The sequence below is a fragment of the Crotalus tigris genome, unplaced genomic scaffold (assembly GCF_016545835.1).
Source record: "Crotalus tigris isolate CLP2741 ecotype Arizona unplaced genomic scaffold, ASM1654583v1 scf7180000019971.1508617, whole genome shotgun sequence".
Lineage (NCBI taxonomy): Eukaryota > Metazoa > Chordata > Lepidosauria > Squamata > Viperidae > Crotalus > Crotalus tigris.
The window spans coordinates 741,681-757,933 of record NW_024097800.1 but is presented as its reverse complement, the minus strand read 5'-3'; the positions used below and the strand labels follow the sequence as shown (position 1 = coordinate 757,933).

The window sequence follows — 16,253 nt, the reverse complement described above, 5'->3', positions numbered from 1 at the left end:
CTCAACATCTTTTTTACATCATGGTGACCAAAACTGGATGCAGTATTCTAAGTGTGGCCTTACCAAGGCATTGTAGAGTGGTATTAATACTTCACGTGATCTTGATTCTATCCCTCTGTTAATACAGCCATATTTACAGATTTTTTTAGACTAGAATAATAACTTTATTGTCATTTTGAATGTACACTAATTGGCATACATTAAAATGAAATTTCGTTGCATACAGCTCTCAAAGAGTCACCACCTCCAATATACACCACATAAATATGACAAAAAAACACAGAATTATGCATTAAGAGCCAGTTGATGTATGGTTAAAGCATCAAGTTAGAAACTGGGAGGCTATGAGTTCTAGTCTCACCTCAGGCAAAAAGCCAGTTGGGTGACCTTGGGCCAATCACTGTCTCTCAATCCTAGGAAGAAGAAAATAGCAAACCATTTTCAAAATTTCTTGCCAAGAAAACTATAGAGACTAGTTTAGGTAGTCACCAGGAATCCAAAAACACACATGTAAATAAACAAATCATAATGGACATGCTCATATATATTACATTGATAATATCTTATTGATTTCTATGGTCCAAGAAGTCACTCCTGAAAACACTTTCTAGAATCTCATCTTTGATGACTTGTACAACATTGAGACCATCCACATACCAGCAACGGGTGGAAACTAACCAAAGAGAGAAGTAACCTAGAACTAAGGAGAAACTTCCTGACAGCTAGAACAATTAACCAGTGGAACAACCTGCCTCCAGAAGTGGTGAATGCTCCAACACTGGAAGTTTTTAAGAAGAAACTGGACAGCCATTTGTCCAAAATGGTATAGGGTTTCCAGCCTGGGCAGAGGGTTGGACTAGATGACTTCCAAGGTCCCTTCCAATTTTATCATCATCATCATCATCATCATCATCATCATCATCATCATCATCTATTATTGTTGTTGTTGTTGTTGTTGTTATTATTATTATTATTACCATTTTCAATGGACGAATGTTATAATAATGGTAACCTCAGGAAGGGAAAACTCAGATTTATAAATTATGATGCCATATGATTAAGATATCCCCTCATGTCATCTGTAAATAAGGTTCCAACAATCACTTAGTCTGAAGACATGAATATGTGATCACATTTATATTATATAATGATTTTTATAGACACAACTTAAGCAGAGGAGTATAGGAGCCTGCCATTTGCATAGATGAAGGAGGAATCCAACATCTGCTAAAGATTTTTTGCAGATCTTAACTCCAAGTTCTTAATCATTGGGCATTATTATGTATAGTTGCATTTTTCTAAGTAGTTGTATGTTTCTCTCATAATCAAATTATAAATAAAAATAATTGCTTCCTAAGTATTTTTCAAACATGTGTCTTAAGCTCTTGTTTAACACTAAGTTTAGAAGGGAATATCAGATTTCCTCAAGGAACATTAAGTGATTTTTGATTAAATAGAAGACTAAACAAAGTCTAATTACAGGCTTTTTTTAAAAAAAAAATGCAGTGTCATTCCAAAGCTTGCTTCATTTAATTGCCTTTAAATTATTTGTGTTATCCTATTGCTTTAGGGATTTATATGCCTGGTTTTAAATTAAGAAGTAATTAAAACAGTTATCTATTAGCAGGATGTTAAATTATGTTTGAGAATGCAAAACAAAATAGATAGGACACAGTTCTAAACCAAGAGGATTCACAGGCAAATTTCTCTTTAACTAAACAAAAACCACTGAGTAGAGAGTAACTAGGGCAACTTTAGGAACTGACTGTAAAGGATGGAAAATTCTTGTAAACCGAAGTCTTTCAATTCAGACTCAGTGATTGGGTTCAGTAACAGGTTTATCTATAATGAGGTTTGTATGATTTATGACTTAAAGCCAGTCATGTGAACCTAGTAAAGTTAAATAAATCCATGGCTTAGCAGCTGTGTAGAATTCATGACTTAATAAAAGGGGAACAGACTCACTACTGGTAATTAGACATTGTAGCAGTTCATTTTCTTTGGGAATCCATGCTTCTATGACAACTTTTATAATGTTGCTTTCTTGATTAAATTGTACATGCCCAGAACTCCTCTATGAGGGAGATGGGTGGTTAAATATCTGTGCGTACACAGATCATTCAGGGTAGTACAATATCTATATGAACAGGAGATATGCAGGTCTGTACAAGATCATTTCATTGTATCTATTTTGGGCAAGGCAGATTTTGATGCAGACTTTTCAACTTAAAAAAAAATCCACTGAAAAATTAGATTGGATAAAATTGTGTTAAGGACATTCCATTTCTGTTTTCAACTGGTAAAATACTCCTCTATTCACATTCATAGCAACTTATGCTGATTTCTTTCCTGACTCTGGAATGAATTAGTGTACTCAAAAGATAACTCTATGAGTTTTCTTTGCACATAAAACAAAGTTTGATCTGTAATAATTCCAATTGTGGGAGAAGGAAAGACAAATAAGAAATGGGTCACAAATTCTTTTTGACACTTTTGTTTCTTAAATTTTGATTTGTGAACTACTGATTATCCCTAAATTGGTGTACAGTGATATTGGAAGATATATTTATAGTGGTGAGGAAGTATGGAGTGGCAGGAGACAATATATTTTTTGTGCAAAAAAGTTTGGGCCTTAGACTGATCCTACACAACTGTCTATTTCCTGCTTCTCAATGGCTGCTATCTAATCTTTTCTCCAGCAGAAATTAATGTCTGGTACCTCATGACAGCCTCCTGAAAGAAAGAGGAAAAGAGGAAAAGAGACACATATTTTTGATTGGTGATTGATAAACAGAAATGCTTCATTAAATCATGAACTATAATATTATAAAAAATTGGGAGAGTTTTCTCAGAGTCATAGAGCAGACTGAAACATAGGATATTGCTGTATTCACTATCTTTATAGGGGTTTGTTCTCTGTCACTTCCCATGTATTAAAAGAGATGCTGGCAGATGAATGGATAAAAGGTTCCATTTTTTTCTCTGTTTCTTCTTTCTTTAATAATAAGGTGACCAATTTTTTTACAATGAAAAGGAGGACACAAATAAATTGAAGAAAAAAATATCATAAAAGCTGGCCCGGCCCATGGAAGGTCAACCGCCAACTGCGCCCCTGCCCGCAGCCACCCCACCACCACTGCTGCTCCGCCGTGTAGAGTGGGCCCTGCGGTCCCAAAGCACCAGCCGCACCAGCTCTGGGGGGCAGCCCACTGTCGACACACCCTGCCTGCAGCCGCCCCGCCAGCACCACCACCCACCCTGCGCAGCCCCATATAGAGAGAGACCCATGGCTCCCACAGCACGGGGGGCAGCCAGCCACTGCTGCCCCTCACACCCCTGCCTGCAGCATCCCCGCCGCCCCTGCCTCTTGTGCCCACACCCATTATTGCCCTAGCAGAGCCGAAGATCAAGAGAAACTTACCGCTCCAGTCTCCTCCAGGTATCTTCGGAACTAACTAGGAGATGGTGTAGTTGGGTAGCAGGGAGGGGGTACAAAGTTCCTGCCAATTTGCCTTCACTGCAGACAACTTGCGTGTGCAAAGTTTGCCAGCCGGGTGTTTTGGCATGCTCAGCAGCAATTCCTATTGGCTTTCGAAAGCCAATAAGGAGAGTAGCACAGCTCATGCAAAAGTTGAAAAAAAAAACATCAAAAAAAGATGCCGGAACGCCATTCTGAGCATTCTATGAGAAAAAAAAAGCCCTGCAGATTAGTCTTCAAATATCAAAAAGGAGGACATGTAGGAGGACACTTTTCGAGGGAGGACAGACCTTACAAAAGGAGGACTGTCCTCTCTATAGGAGGACAGTTGGTCACCTTATTAATAAGTTCCGGTTATTTTCCTGGCCTTATTTGGTAAACCATTTTATTTTTACCTCATTTGTGAATTCATTGGCTTTGAATCCTAAAATCTGCTGCCCAAAAATTATTGTGGTTGGAAACCATTTAGGCCTCTTATTCTCTTCAGTAACTCAAATTAAAATATCCAGCATAAATGGATGTCCATCTTTCAGCTGAACACATCAGGTAAAGTACAGCTTATCATAACTTTGTCCTAACATTCAGTTAGAATTTGCCTTTCTGTAATTCAATCCATTATTTAATGGCCTAACTTTTTGCATGATTAAGACTATAACTTGCCTTTCTGGGTGATAATTTTTCAAGTCTATATAAAGTTCTATAATGTTCATCAATCTGCACTTTTCTTAGTTTCTTCAAGAGGACTAGTCCCTTGATATTTCCCTTGCCCTATTCCAAATCAATTTCAATTTGTAATAATACAAATGGTAGGGACTAAAGTACACAGAAAAATGACACTGTTTTATTCTCCATAATTTAAAAGCAATGCATTTGTTGATGAAGCCTCAAATGTTGATAGCCATTTGAGGAGGTAATATTTGTAATTTACTATCTAGTGTTCATAGAGGACTCAAATTCCATTTTCAACCAATTAGTACTGAAATATTTTTAAGTTAAGTTCACTTAATAATAATGGCATGAAAGGGGCAAAACTCACTTAACAAATGTCTCGCTTCTCAACAGAATTTTGGGACTCAATTGTGGCCATAAGTTGAGGGCTACCTGTAATTGGTTTAAGAAGTTGTAATAATAATATAGGGAATATTTATTATATATTATAGGTTTTTTAAATTTCTTATTACTTCAGTAGTTAATGTATTCCTATAGTAAGAGGTGTAAATGTAATATTATTACATTATATTTTTAATATATGCTATATCAATTTGTTGTGCTATTTTTCTTTTAAATTTGTTGGTCATTGACCAAATAATTAAATACTAAATAGATCGTGTGTCTGAAAATCATTAAAAGAGCTATTTTTTTTCTCCTTAGGTTGTTGACACTGGAGTTGCATAATCCTGAAAATATGCAAAATTGCTTTAATAAGTAACAGTAGATGTGCTTTGCCCTTCTGCATAGGCTGAAACACCTCTTCCAAATCAAATTCTAAGCTTTGTACAGCCCTGCAATTTAATTTGAATGAGAATGTTTACAAATGAAATTTTTTCTTTAAAAAAAATTCATGAAAAAACATTTGGTTACAAGTTAATTAAATATATTTTATTGTAATTAAATACAAACGATTTCAGGAAAAAACTGCCTGCTGATTTGATATTATATCTGACACTGATATATATATAAGGTAATACAATATTGGTAGATCTCAAAGCCAAAAAGGATCATAAATCTCTAAATATCCTGTTTGAATTTTAGATAGGTAGATCTCTGGAAAGCGACAGAGATTGTTGAAGAAGATACTATTACAATATTCCAGATACTGGGTGTATAATTTATCTTTATGAAAACTTAATCTCAGGAAGTATACATTGATAAATGTGTGAAAGAAGGATTCTTAAATTATCATTTAGGAGAGAAGATATTGCTCGTGAATATCTGTCAAACCCAAAATATGAACAATTAAATAAAAATTAGCTTAGGAAAAATATAAAATGAAAAGTTTTACTAAAAATACTTGATCTTTCTGAAATGGACAGTTCTATTTCTTCTTGCATGCATGTATTTCAAACAGCCCTGCTAACCAATTAATATTAAAATATTTGCATTATTTGATTTTTTGAATACAATACTTAACTTCTATTATGTTTAAGATTCAATGTGACACATGTCCCCAAAGAGGTTAGATAGCTTATTTTAAATATTCTAAAATGCCTTCCAAATTAACAGGATCTTTCTTAGTGCTTCTGGGGGTGTGCTATAAGCAAACACGTTTCTTGGTTTTATCAAAGCATGTAATAAAGTACCCCATAGCTTAGTAAATTGTGCAACAATTAAGGAGAAACATGGCTGGCCCAAAAATTATACTCTAGCAGCATTCCTAAGTGGTTTCTCATCAAGCTGGTGAGAATTATACTTCAGCTCTTAAAAAATAAAATGAATGCACATTATTAATATTTAGACACCAATTGCTTCAGTAAATATTACATTGTAAGCTGTAAAAAATATTATTGTGGAATCACTGAATAGAATGCTCTCTTTGGCACCACAGATTTAGTTCTTAAAATGAACAGGATTCCTGGAACAAAATTGCCCATCTCTGGACATAGAACTCTTTGTTGTACTAGTTAAGACAGCAAAATAGATTGCAAAGCCGGCACTTAACACATAATAGTTAATCTTTTGTTGAAATTATCTGTTTACTGTAGTCTTCTTGGTACTTTGAGGAAATACAATACTAAAGTATAGGGATAAAACACTTCTAAAGTGGAAAGCTAACACAGCATTTACTTTAGTACTTCCAAATCAATTAGTGAAAACTTTATAGCCAGATCTAAGGAGTTACTTCAAGAAAGCCTGAAGGATCAGGGAACATCAAGGGCACACTTTACTATCTTCCATTTGAATGCAAGACCACAATGACCCATTACAAATCCTTAAGTCATGAGGCCCTCAATTTGGGGTTTCAATAAACTTGAAGAATTAGAAGTGGTCCAGAATAAATTCATAAAATCAATCTTAATCTCCTTACCCACATGTATACCAACAGCAATGTTAAGATTAGAAGTGGACTTTCCATCAATAAATATAGGGGTAAAGAAAACAATAATCTTATAGGAAACTAGTCCTCATATCTGATACTTATTTGACAAAACAATGCCTTCACAAACAATTTAACAGTAATGGATGAATGAATCTGTATCTAAAACTAGTCTCACAATTCTCGCTAGGTCAGGAACTTCTGAATGATATAAATTATCACATACTAATGAGGGACTACTTATTTTTAGAAGATTTTAGACAATATAGAGAGCAGGTATGTAAACTTAAGTTATCTAAGTGGTATCAATTTTTTTAAAGAATGTCAAGGAATGTCATACTATTTACTGCCTCTTGCTTTCAATTCCTTGAGACTAGATTTTAGAGAACTTTGCTTTCAAACAATGCCAACAGACTATTTGGATAGAAGATATAAAGAATTACCAACTTCAAACTCTCTATGCATTTGTAATAACTTACGAATGGAGGTTTTGACCTATTACTTATTACAATGCAGAGTTCATTACACCCTTGCTAATCCAACCAAATCCTTCACCCTTGTTAATCCAACTGAATAAATCTAATTTAGAAGGAAAAATGAATGGGGCGTTGTCTTACCTGAACGCCTTTTCTCGCATGATGATGTAGAATCTACCAGTGGTAATCTCAGCCTTCCTGCTCAGAAGAGACTAAGTCAGAACTTTAGCCATGCCTCCCTCTGGGAGTGTCCTCCAGTTTTTGATGAGGCGAAGCATCCATGATGAAGTCTGACGCAATGGTTCCAATTAACATGACACCTGCCTAGACTGCCTTAAGGGAAGGTGTGGATTCTACATCATCATGCTGAGAAAAGGCGTTCAGGTAAGACAACACCCCTTCTCCAGCATGATGAATGTAGAATCCACCGGTGGGACATACCAAAGCCCCTTCATGTCCCTACGGGGAGGGAAAGTCTAGGCTTGTCTGTCCTGAGAAGAAACTACTTGCTAAAGAACTCTCCTACCAAACGAGGCATCCGCCGCAGCAAACCTATCAATCTTGTAGTGTTTCACAAAGGAAGAAGGGGAGGACCAGGTCACTGCCCTACAAATCTCCTTGACCAATGCCTGGGTGGACCAGGCCGCAGATGCAGCTGCACTTTGCATTGAATGAGCGGTGATATGCGTAGGAACCGGAAGTGACTGAGAAAGGTAGGCCCGAGCAATGCATGCCCTGATCCATCTACCAACGGTCGAAGAGGATACCTTCTGACCCATGGCAGAGGGCTGAAAGGACACGAACAAGGCCTCTGATTTACGGAAGGCCGAGGTCCGCTTAACATAATGACGCAGAGCTCTGCGCACGTCTAATTTATGCCATTGTCTCTCCAGACGATGTGATGGATTAGGACAAAAATCTGGAAGAACTAGGTCCTGTGACCTATGAAACCAAGTGTTAACCTTTGGAACAAAGGAAGGGTCCAAACGAAAGACCTATAGGTACTTGTGTACCTATCCTCAAAAAAGGTACACAAGTCACTCCGAACTGAGAGTGCGGCCAATTCCGAAATCCGTCTGGCCGATGTGATAGCCACCAAGAATGCTACCTTTAAGAAAAGGAAATGAAGAGAACAAGACCCGAGGGGCTCAAACGGTGGAGAGGTCAGGGCTTGTAGCACCCTAGGTAAGTCCCAAGAGGGATAAAGATGGACCACAGGTGGTCTGGCGTTAACCACTTCTTTCAGAAAGGCACTTACAGCTGGATGATGTGATAAAGGGACCAGGTTGTTACAGGTAAGGACCGTTTGCAAGGTCGCAACCTGTCTGCGGATGGTATTAGGCGAGAGCCCCTTATTCATACCTTCCAAAAGATACTCCAATATGTTAGGAATGGTGACTGATAATGGCCTGAGCTGCTGTTTAGTGCACCATATGCAGAAGTTCTTCCACATGGCGTCATAAATCCAATTAGTTGAGGGGTGTCTTGAGGCTTGGATCATTGAGATCACCCCGGACGAATAGGATTGCCTAGCTAAACTTTCCCAATCAAGTGCCAGGGGGCCAACTGGAGCCACTGTGAATCTGGATGTTGAAGATTCCCTTGGCTGAGAGCCACTTGGTCCGGGGGAATCCTCCACAGTGGCGAGAGAGATAGATCCACAAGGTCGGCAAACCACGGACGCCTTGGCCAATGTGGAGCAATTAATATTATCTCTGCCTCTTCCTGAATCAGTTTGCGAATGGTTGCCTGCAACAATGGGAGGGGAGGAAAGGCATAGAGCAGGCCTCTCGGCCACTTGCACCAGAGGGCATCCGTTCCTTCCATCCCCCTTGTCGGAAACCTGGAGAAGAACCTGGGAAGTTGGGCATTCATCGGAGAGGCAAAGAGATCCAGATGCGGATGGCCAAACCTGTCCAAGATTTCTCTGAACAGTGCCGGGTCCAGTCGCCACTCTGAGTGGTCAACTGTGACCCTGTTCAGGAAATCTGCTTGCCGATTTGCTTCTCCCGATATGTGTTCCGCCCTGATGGAACCCAGAGTGGACTCTGCCCATAGACCCAGCTCCAAGGCCTCCTGCATGAGTGACCAGGACCGGGTCCCTCCCTATTTGTTGACGTGAGCCTTCGCTGCCACATTGTCTGTCAGGACCAGGACGTGTTGTCCCGCCACTAGGGAGGAAAACTGACAGAGAGCTAAGTGTATGGCTCTGAGTTCAAGCCAATTTATGTTGTGGACTAGATCCGATCGGGACCACTGTCCCTGAGCAAGATGAGTCTGAAGATGGGCACCCCAACCAAACAAGTCAAGGTGAGCCTGAGAGGCTGCTTGAAAATGGTCCCCTTGAACATTGTGGATGAAGCCCACCATAGGAGAGAAAACAGAGTGTGATGAGGAACCCTGACCTTTCTGGTGGACAAACTGAGGTTCCGCTTCTGGAAGGGAAGAAGGAACCATTGAAGGCTTCTGGAGTGAAGTCTGGCCCATGGAACGATCCCCATGCAAGAAACCATCTTTCCCAGGAGCTGAGACAGCTGGACCAAAGGCACTGTTCTCTCTCTCCAAACCTGGTGCACGAGCTTTCGGATGCTGATCCAACGCTCCTGAGAAAGATAAACCTTGCAAAGATCCAAATCTATAATCGCCCCTAGATGAAGGAGGCACTTTGTGGGGATCGTGTGGCTCTTTTTGAAGTTCGCGGAAAATCTGTGAACCTGAAGGGTATGTATCGTGATTTCCAGATCTGACAGAGCCGACTGGAAGGAACTGGACTGTACTAAGATATTATCCAGGTAGCATTGCATGCACACCGGCATCATCCTGAGGTAGGCCACCAATACTGCCAAAACTTTTGTGAAGACCCTTGGAGCTAAAGAGAGACCAAAGGGAAGGGCCCTGTATTGGTAATGCTGGCACGCGTAACAAAACCGAAGGAACCTGCGATGGTCCAGAAGTATCGGAATGTGTAAGTATGCCTCTGTCAGGTATATGGAGAAGAGAAAGTCCCCTTTCCTGATGCTGGCCAGAATGGACTTTAGGGACTGCATCTTGAACCTTCTGTAGGTCAAGAAGTAATTCAGGCCCTTTAAGTCCAGTATTGCCCTCCATCCCCCTGAGGCTTTGGGAATCACGAACAGGATGGAGTAAAACCACTCTCCTTCCTGTTCCTGTGGTACAGGCTCTATTGCCTTGATTTCTATCAAATGGGAGATGGCCGTGGCTACTAATTTTGCCTTGGTTGTGTGTCGTGATACTGGGCACTGGGTGAAATGATCTGGAGGAGGTGAATAAAACTCTAGAGTGAGCCCGTGTTTCATGGTCTGTCTGACCCAAGAGTCAGTGATGGTGACCTCCCAAACATCACTGAACAGTGCCAAGCAACCCCCTATGGGAGAGTCCTCCTTGGCATCACTTGGACCGCTATATGGATGACCCCCATATAGCGGTCCAAGTGAAGAGATGCTTAGAATGGAACTGGCCCTTGGCTGCAATGTTCTGGCGATCCTGTTGGCGATCCTGCCTGGGGGGAAAAGATCACGAGCCTCTGGGCCAATCCCAGGACTGCCTGGTCCGAAAGGGCTGCCTCCACTCCCAGAAACCACTGGGACAGAAGACCTGCCTATGAAACTCCTGGTTCGGCTGCCTATCCAACCTTTTGGATGGGTGTGCCAGGACCTTACATTTGTCCTTGCCCTCAATTATGTGTGGTTCGAGGATTGAACCAAATAGGTGTGTACCACTGTACTTGGACGTTGACAGATGCCACTTTGACTTTAAGTCAGTCCGCCACTGCTTCAGCCACAGAAGTCTGCGAGAAGCAACAGTAGCTGCAATGGATCTTGCAGAATACCTGGCCAAATGAAGAGAAACATCTGCCATGTACTCTGACGCTGCCACTAGTTTCCCTAGTGTCTGATGTGTCCTAACCTGATCAGAGGGAACGAGTGCCTGAAGTTCGCGGAGCCACATAATTGATGCTCTTGCGAAAAAGGAAGATGAAGTCGCAGCCCTGATCGCCCAGGCCGAGGATTGGTGAGCTCGTTGAAGAGAGAACTCGAACTACTTGTCCTCCACCTTCAGGGTTTCAGCCATATCCCCTGGAATAGCAGAGGTGGAAAACAAAGAAGTTAAAGGAGTGTCCACAGAAGGCACGTCTAAGAGAAAAGCGAATGAGGAAGAAACATTGAACAGTTTCTTCTCTGCACTATTGGGAGAAGGCAAAGTAGCCAGGGATGACTACTGTTTCTCCACCGTAGTAAGAAAGACATGCAGACAAAGAATCTGTTTCTCCTCCACAACCTGTTCTGCAAACAAAGGGTTAGACTCCTGGCTAGTGGAGGTGGAAGGTTTGTCCTCCTGGGCTGAAGTGAGGTTGGCCGTGGTACAGGCCTTGATAAGTAGAGACCTGAAAAGAGATGAATCAAAAAGACCCGAAGTTGGCGCCTGTTCAGATGCTGCCTCCTCATCCTCAGACATAGGCATGTCGGCTATCTCTAGGTCCACTGACCCCTCCTCTCCTAACTGGGAGGAAGTCTCAGAGATGCCAAAACCAGGGACTGTGACACGTCCCACTTGAGAAGGTGGTATGGATGGAGGCAATGGAGGTTGCAAAGGTGGTTGACTCCTAGAGGAGGACATAAACTGAGTAAATGCATGTTGCATAAATGCCTGAAATTGTGCCAACCACACATTCTGTTGGTCCCTAGAACTGACCCCAGCCTCAGTTGAGGCATACGTGGCTTCAGGACCCTGTTGTGTAGGTGAGGATAATGAGCGATGGGGACCAACTTGTTCAGATTCCCCCTGAGGAGACCATGCCCTAGGGGCATCATGGGAAGGCGCAAATGGAGGCTCAAATGGAGAAGTGTCCAATGGAACTGGGGGAAACCACTTCAGCTTCACTGGACATGAGCCTCTGGGCTTTGGAGAATTCCCTCTCCAGCGCCTGGTGTCTCCTCGTGGCCTCTCGCTCGGCTGCCTTGGAGGGCTCTCTGGTAGATAAATGCTTTGTCTTGGCCTTTCCCCCCCCCCTGCATCCAAATCAGTTGATCTGCGCTTTGTCTGTGCAGGGGGATACCAGAGCCTTGTGATGCCTGGGGCAAGGAACTGTCTGCCATTGCAATCTAGATAATCTGGGCAAGAGATATCTAAAAGTGGGGGGAACCCAAACACACAGATCTAGTAGTCAGAGATGGGAAACCGGCCCTCACTCTGAACCATAGCAATGGCAAAAATAGCCAGACAGTTCACTAGAACTGCCTGTCAAGGCCTTGTGGCACAAAGCCACAGACTAAACAGAAACAGGTGGATTCTAAATAAATTCCCCTTCACCCAACACACACTAGTAAAGAAGATATACAACCTTAATTTCAATGAGTAGTCAGAATAATAATGCAGGTGCAACAAGGCGATCCCTGGTGTGATTCTCTTAATAACACACCGAATTATCTGGAAAAATCTGCAAATGCTTCCCCCCTGGTGAAGGCCTGTCACAGCAGGCCAGGGCAATCAATCAAGCAGGCCCCAATAAAGCACAAAGGAACACGAGGTCCCTACAAAATGGCAATCGCACTTAAATCTGTTCCAAAATGGCGGCCACGCCCTGAGCACACACTCAAAATGGCGGCCACGTCTTTTAGTGCCTCTGAACAATGGCGAACATGCCAAAAAACAGAAAAAATTGGAGCTACAAGTCCCCTTGGAGAGAAGAGCCTTAAAACCAGCAGTCTAAATAGGCTCTCTTCCCCCCGCTCTGAAAAGGCACTTGCGGTTTGGTTGCGCAGCTCCGCTGCAATCCGAAGTCACCTGCTTCCAACGGAGAAAACTCCTGCGACAGCAACAGCAAGGAAAGGGAAACCCTCTGGTCTGTGTAAGCTCCAAGGAACTCCGAAAAGCCGCAAACCAGCTGTCCGACTGATCAGCGGTCCCGCTGATCAGTTCAACGGGAGCAAGAAAAATCCACCAGTGAGCAGCTTGTAGCCTGCCCTGTAGGAGCCTATTAGGCTCTTGAGGCCCAAAGGCCTGAGTAATATCCAGGAGGATTATTGCCAAATTCTTGTCAATTTGAATCCAAACATCAAGTAAGAATAAAACAAATAAATTATTAGAAATCTTTGAGTAAATTGAAATGCAATTAGGAATAAACCAAATTAATTAACTAGTCTAACTGAGGAGCCAAAGTAATTGCGTCCTACTGAGCGAGACTCAGTCAAAATACTGGAGGACACTCCCAGAGGGAGGCGTGGCTAAAGTTCTGACTTAGTCTCTTCTGAGCAGGAAAGCTGAGATTACCACCGGTGGATTCTATATTCATCATGCTGGAGAACAACACTGTTTCAAAGGGCAATACATAAAAACGCACACTAGAACTTGGATGCTACTTAGTAGAATTGTTTCTAGGAGGAGAAAAAGGAGAAAAGTTAAAGGAATTATACACATCTGTGCTGCTTCTACCAACACTAGATGGAAGTTCAATCAGTTACCAACATTCTATATGTTGTACAAAAATGATATTTGTAATGTTAATTAAGGTCCAGGCCTGCCAACTATCTATTCCAACCCTTCTGTCTCTCCCCATCCACATTTCAGTGATCAAAGATAGTAAACTGTACCAATTAATAAAGATAAGTAGTCAATGATCATACTGAATATATCCTGCTAAACCTGGCTGTCCACCAAAGACAGTGGTGAAGGGGCCTCTCCAGACAAGAGAAGCTTCTAACCAGATATCCTACTCCCCTGAAAGTGCAAGATATCCAGTGATCAAAAATAGAAGAATCCCTCATTCAAATTTAGTCAAGTCCATGTTATGTTTAATTTAGCATTCAAGGACAAGAAATGGAAAAGTTAAAGCTTGACCTTATAAAAATTCTTGGAAGTTTTGAAAATTAAATTAGATAGTGTTAGGAACTGTCTGAAGTGGATCAGCAGAACATAAGCTTTTGGGGCTTTTTGGAGACTGGGATGTTACCCTTTTTTAACTATTAAAAGAGGTGCAGGGTTTTTTTTAGTTGTCATAAAAGTTCTGGGCTGATGTCTTCTAAAGCATCAACTATCTTAACTATTTTTATCCCATTCTCTCTATAAAAAATTAAGCAGATACTGTACATTGATGTTTCCCTAATATAGACCATAGTCAATTGTTTTCTGATTAAATCTCAAAAAAGCTCAAATGAATCAGATTTCCTTTTGAATTGCAAATTCAAATTTAGGATACAGTACAGGGGTCTGAGTGTCCAGACATGTTATATCTGTTGTTATTCAACCAAAGGAGGATAACTGATCATTTTATTCTTTGAATGTATCCCCAATGTTGTGTTTCATTTCAAGAGCACCTTTAACTGAATGCAACACAATGAATATCCCCCACAATATTTATTTTGGGAATGTTCACTTGAAAGTAATTTATTTACTGTCAAAGAAAAGATAAAGTTCATAACAGACAAGCTTTAGCCTAAGGTTTCATGTCTGGGACTTTATGTTATTAGGACTCACTTCATTGCTTCTACTGCAGGCTCATTACCAAGATCTTCACTTTTTTTGCACTTGCCCAATAACTTCAGACCATGAATTAAGTGCCTAAGAAACAAGAAAACATTCACTTATCCCACTCATCATCTTAAGGTTAACTGTTTGCTAAATAGTTATCTGTCATAGCCAGATAGCATTCACATAATCTTTAAAGTAATTAATTTAGTATTTGGAAGTTAATTAAATACTTTAGTTGGCTGTGCTGATTAGAAAATATTGGATTTGTAGTTCAAAATAACAGTAAGACTTCAGATGAAGTCTGCTTGAATGAATAAATAAACCAGACAACATCAGATATCATCATCACAGCCACTGCAACTGAAAGTAAAGTACAATCCAAGCAAGAACTTATAAAATTAGGAAATAATTCTCCTATCTGCTGTAATATAGACTGTGATTGATCTTTTTTCAAAGCAGGCTCATTTCATCTCCTGCTTCGGCCTCCGATCAGCCCAGAAATTGGCTAAGATGTTCCTTAAACACATTTACCAACTACATGGTGCACCAAAGCATGTAATCTCTGACAGGGGGTACAATTTACAGCTAAATTCTGGAGAAAGTTTCTGAAAATAATTGGCTCAATGCAAAGACTGTCATCGACTTTTCATCCATCTATGAATGGAATGGCTGAAAAAGCAAACACAATGGTGGAACAATATCTTAGGTGCTATGTGGATTACCAACAGATGAACTGGACTGACCTCCTACCATTTGCTGAAGTGGCTCACAACAACACTGTCCACAGTAGCATCAGTTTCATGCCTTTTAAGATTGCCACTGGAAAGGATTTTATCCCAATGCCTAAATACCCCCAAGATGGGGGATCTTGACGTTAGACCAATGGTTGTCAGCTTGGAAGGGAGTGTGGGACAATGCCAAGAAAGCATTGAAAAAAGCTTCAAACATGTATAAAAAACAAGCTGATAAGAAAAGAGCTCCCCAGAGGTCATTTTGTGTGGGGGAAATGGTTTATTGTCCATGAAGTATTTAAGACTCAAATTGCCTACCAAAAATTGGGACCGAAATACCTGGGTCCTTTCCCCATAGTGCGAGTTCTAAACCCAGTTATTCTAGAATTAAAATTTCCTCAGCTTTTAGGGAAGATTCACCCTATATTTCACTGCAGTTTGTTGAAACCTTTCAGAGAATCAACTCTAAGACCCCCTCCCAAGAAAGCTCCTGGACCACTTGTGGTGGCCGGGGAGACTCACTATGAAGTGAAATGTATTCTTGATGCTAGATTGTACAAGGGGAGATTGCAATACTTGGTGCAGTGGAAAGGCTACCCATTGCCAGAAGTTACTTGGTTGAAATGTACTGATATAAAAGCTGACAGACGTATTTGTAAATTTTATGATAAACATCTGAACAAACCGAGGGGAAATCCTTAACCTATGCTTTTTTTTTATTTGCAGGACTTTTCCTTTCTGTCAACGCTGTGACAATTAAGAAATTGCAGCCATTTTACCTTTTGCTTTCTTTGTTCTTTCCTGTTGTTTGGTTTTCTCAGATATAGAAGGGGAGAAGGAGGAAATGCTTGAGCTTTTTCAGTTAGCTTAAACAATTGCAGCTGGGTGAGCTTCAAGATCAATTCTAGATAAAGTTTTGCCAGGCAGAAAGTAGGGAGGAGAGCCCGCGTTTTAGATTAACTGGTGAATGTGATTTATGAAATGCTTTCTTGGGTGGGAATTGCAACTTGTTACATTGTATCAGAGAGGAGGGAATTTTAGTCGTG

General features: G+C 40.9%; 1 long non-coding RNA gene across 1 annotated transcript; it reads right to left on the bottom strand.

The window, feature by feature from the left end:
• Positions 1-3,659: 3,659 nt before the first annotated feature.
• LOC120318017 lies at positions 3,660-16,030 on the bottom strand. The gene is made up of 3 exons (XR_005559392.1): positions 15,987-16,030; positions 14,483-14,566; positions 3,660-3,681 (listed from the first exon to the last, which is right to left on the bottom strand). It is a non-coding gene; the product is annotated as an uncharacterized LOC120318017 (long non-coding RNA).
• Between the last annotated feature and the right edge of the window lie 223 nt (positions 16,031-16,253).